This window comes from Nansenia antarctica, assembly GCF_963989245.1.
Source record: "Nansenia antarctica genome assembly, chromosome: 16".
Taxonomy (NCBI): Eukaryota; Metazoa; Chordata; class Actinopteri; order Argentiniformes; family Microstomatidae; genus Nansenia; species Nansenia antarctica.
Window position 1 is genome coordinate 25,987,768 of NC_137686.1, and position 5,000 is coordinate 25,992,767.

The following is a 5,000-nucleotide window of genomic DNA, read 5'->3' on the forward strand; positions in this document are numbered from 1 at the left end:
GGGTTCAGTGTCTTGCCCAAGGACACCTCGACATGTGGCCAGCCGGGGTTCGAACCATCGATCTGCCGACCTTGCGATCATTAGACGCCAGCCCTACCTCCTGCGCCACAGCTGCCCCCCGTGTGTGTACTTTACGTTGTGCTTATGAGTGAATGTGTGTGTGTATCTATTTGTGTGTGTGTGTGTGTGTGTGTGTGTGTGTGTGTGTGTGTGTGTGTAAGGAGGCCAGGCTATAGGCTGCCGCTGCCACAGAAGCGCTGATGTGTGCCGGGGGTTTTAAATAGACCAGACAGGAGCTGAGCAGCTGTGACCCCGAATCCCCCCCACACTCTCACTGTTACACACACACACTCTCACTGTTACACACACACACCCTGCCACACACACACACTCTCACTGTTACACACACACACACCCTGCCACCCACACACACACACACACACACACCCTGCCACCCCCCCACACTCTCACTGTTACACACACACACCCTGCCACCCACACACACTCTCACTGTTACACACACACACCCTGCCACCCACACACACTCTCACTGTTACACACACACACACCCTGCCACCCACACTCTCACTGTTACACACACACACCCTGCCACCCACACTCTCACTGTTACACACACACACCCTGCCACCCACACACACTCTCACTGTTACACACACACACCCTGCCACCCACACACACTCTCACTGTTACACACACACACCCTGCCACCCACACCCACACACACACACACTCATAAGCACAGTCACACACACACAGACACACACACACTATCACTCATAAGCACAGTCACACACACACCCGCCCACCCACCCACACACACACACACACACACACACTGCCGCCCACCCACCCACCCTGCCACCCACCCACCCACCCACACACTCACACACACACACACACACTCCCCCCACCCACCCACCCTGCCACCCACCCACCCACCCACCCTGCCACCCACCCACCCACCCACCCACACACTCACACACACACACACACACACACACACTCCCCCCACCCCCCACACACACAGGTGACTTCCCTCCTCCTCCGTAGCTAGACTACAGAGGCATCAGTGGTGGAAATGTGACCAACCTGCCTCTCTCTCTCTCTCTCTCTCTCTCTCTCTCTCTCTCTCTCTCTCTCTCTCTCTCTCTCTCTCTCTCTCTCTCTCTCTCTCTCCACTGTGTCGTCCAATTACTATGAGTGAAGCCAGGGAGGTGTCAGGCCTGGCCTTGGACTGTGGCCCCCCCCCCCGACCCCCCCACGCCACACGCACACACACACACACACACACTCAGACTCTCACTGGAGAGAACTGGGAGAAAAGGCTCCAAGGCTAAAATAGAATGAGTCTGAAATAGAGTGTGTGTGAGTGTGTGTGTGTGTGTGTGTGTGTGTGGCTTTATGAGTGAGTGAGTGTGTGTGTGTGTGTGTGTGTGTGTGTGTGTGTGTGTGTGTGAGTGTGTGTGTGTGTATGTGAGTGTGTGGGAGTGTGTGAGTGTGTGTGTGGGAGTGTGTAGGTGTGTGTGTGAGTGTGTGTGTAGGTGTGTGTGTGTGAGTGTGTATGTGCGTGCGTGCGTGCCTGTGTGTGTGTGTGTGTGTGTGTGTGTAGGTGTGTGTGTGTGGGAGTGTGTAGGTGTGTGTGTGTGTGTGCATGTGTGAGTGTGTGCATGTGTGAGTGTGTGAGTGTTTGTGTGAGTGTGTAGGCGTGAGTGTGAGTGTGTGGCCTGTGGGTGACCCTGGTGTTGCTTAGGTACGGGGCTGAGAGGGATGCCTCGGATGGCCTCGGTTGTCTTCAATATACTACTGTACCTTTATGACCCGGAGTCATCTGGTCTGCAGCCTCTCTGTGGGTGTGTGTGTGTGTGTGTGTGTGTGGCTCTATGGGGTGAGTGAGTTTGTGTGTATGCCTGTAAGGAAGTGATTGGGTGTGTGTGTGTGTGTGTGTGTGTGTGTGGGAGTGTGTGTGTGCGTGGGTGGGTGGGTGGGTGGCAGGGTGGGTGAGTGGGTGGGCGTGTGTGTGTGTGTGTTCATAATATGTGTGCATTTTGTGAGTCTGTGCCTGTCAGGAAATGTGTGTGTGTGTGTGTGTGTGTGTGTGTGTGTGTGTGTGCATGCGTGTACCTTGTGTCTGGAACCTCCACTTAACTCTGTGTCCCCTTGTAGGCTCTGTCTCTAAGACTGTCCCCTGTCACCCATAATAATAATAATAATAATTCATTGAATTTATATAGCGCTTTTCCGAGGCTCAAAGACGCTGACAATATAGGGGATACGGAAAACACAAAAACAACAAGTAACATGGAACACAGAGTCAGCGAACGGGGAGGGGGGGGGGGAGGGTGGTAGGGACAGGGGAGGTGGTTAGGGGTAGGGGAGGCTGTATGCATATCAGGGGGGGGGAGGGTGGTAGGGACAGGGGAGATGGCTAGGGGTAGGGGAGGCTGTAGGCATGAGAGAACAGGTAGGTTTTGAGGTGGGATTTAAAAGTGAGGAGTGAGGGTGAGTCTCTGAGTGGTTGGGGGAGAGAGTTCCAGAGGCGGGGTGCAGCTCGTGAAAAGGCACGGTGACCGAAGCCTTTGAGTTTTGAGGGTGGGACAGTGAGGGGAACAATGGATGAGGATCGGAGGGTACGGGTAGGGCGGTGGGGGAGAAGGAGGTCAGTCAGGTAAGGGGGGGCCAGGCTATGGAGGGCTTTGTATGTGAGGATGAGGATTTTGAATTGGATGCGTTCTTTGATGGGGAGCCAGTGAAGAGAGTGGAGGACAGGAGTGATGTGGTCACGGGAGCGGGTGTTTGAAAGGAGGCGTGCAGCAGAGTTTTGGACCATCTGGAGTCTATGGAGGGAGCGGGAGGTGATGCCGGTGTGTAGGGAGTTGCAGTAGTCAAGGCGGGAGGAGATGAAGGCGTGGATGAGGGATTCGGCAGCGGGCGGGGAGAGGCAGCGTCTGATTTTTGCTACAGTATGTTGCGGAGGTGGAAGTAGGAGGTCTTGACGATGGAGCTGACGTGGGGATCAAATGAGAGGGTACCATACCTGAGACAGAACTCATTCTAGACACACTGAATGTGTCTAAGGATTCGACCATATTGTCTTTGTCTGCGATCTCATTGTGATTTCCATCACAATTTCCATTTCAATCGACGGGTCATGGAGAGCTCAGGGATGAAATCCATTTATGTCTGTAAACCTGAATTCACTCGACAGTTTTCTCATCCTCAAGGATTTGTTTTACCACACTACGGTCGGCGTCATCAAATTGTGTTTTTATATGTGTGTTTATTTCCTTATAACAGTATTCGCCTCTTTTGTTTCCCAAATGGCTTCAGGTGGAGGTGACAGATGACTGGGTTTAAGGTCTAACAACAACGACAATGGATTTGTTCCAGGTGTCTATGAAGTGTGGTGTCGGCAATATAATAAACACTTTATTGTGTGGAGAAAACAGCTGAACTAGTGTTTTTTTTTTTTACAATAAATGGCTCTCAGAACCGAATGAACAGTAACTGTTCTATTGATCAAAGGTGGAGACACTGATTAGGTGGTAGTTCTGGAGCGCAGTGTGTGTCAGGGAGGCGGGAATTTATCTTCACCAGAATGTTTCCAGAACCTTCTAATGGTATTAAATAGTTAATTTACTGTACGTAATTCTTCTCGAGATACAGTGGCTTCGGAAAGTATTCAGACCCCTTCATTTTTACCACGTTTTGTTCTGTTAAAGACTCAATTTGAAACGGATTACATTTATCTGACAAGCGGAAATATGATTTTAGAATCGTTTGCACATTATTCAAATTGAAGTACGGAAGTACCTTATGGACATAAGTATTCAGACTCTTTGCCATAACTGTCAGATTTGCTCAAACGCAAAACAAATGTTTGATTGATTGATTGAAAACTTTATTAGAAGATTTGCAGAAGTAGGTACATGAAAGTACATATTACATACAAGGTCAACTAACAGGATAAAAACCCAAGAAAGCCACTGGCTTATTTCAATTGGGGTCCTTGATTCTCAATTCATCGTTACATGTAAGACAGACAAAAAAAGCTAGTACTATCTACAAGATAATACAGACAAATAACTATTACTATCTACAAGATAAACACACATCCATCATGGGAAGAACAATACAACAAAACATAAGGTATGTACAGCGGGTAGGACAGGTGGGGACATACACCACAGGTGGGGGCGGGGGACAAAACACAAAGTATGTACAGTGGGTAGTTCGGGTCTTTTAATCTGATTTTTGATTTAGAGGGTCCAGTTACGGATTGCAGCCTCCTGTAAATGTTTTTTGAGAGTGGTTTTGAAGGTGGGCAGTGTTTTGCACTCCTTTAAGATTATAGGAAGGGCGTTCCACATTTTTACTGCATAGTTTGCAAACGAGTTTAACCCCTTGTTTGTGGTGCAACGCGGTTGAACGTGGTTCGTGGAGCTTCCTCTGGTGTTGTATGTGTGGACGTTGTTCACTTTTTGGAAGTATGTTGACAGGTACTTGGGTGTCTTTGTGGTGTAGCGTATCTTGAAGACCAGGCCCAGTGCAAGCTGCTGCACTCTGTCAACTACTCGTAGCCAATCGAGGCTCAAAAAATGAGCAGCGGTTAGATGTGTCCTAGGGTTGAGGCCTAGCAGAAGCCTAACCAGTTTATTTTGGGCTGTCTGGAGTCTTGTTTTATGGGCCTTTGTGGTTCTATAGTACCATGATGTTACGGCATAGTCGAAGTGACATTGAATGAGAGCTCCTGATAGGGTCCTCAGTGTGTTTTTACTGACAAGTGAGGATATCCTGTACAAGAATCTAGTTCTATGGTTCACTTTTTTGATTACTTTTGCTGCCATTTTATCTCCGGAAAGATTTGCCTCTAAGATGGAGCCCAGGTATGTAATATCCTCTTTTCTTGTGATATTAATGTTACCCACTTTTATTTTAAAATTTTCAGCCTTTCTGAGTTTAGATGGGGATCCGTATAGGAT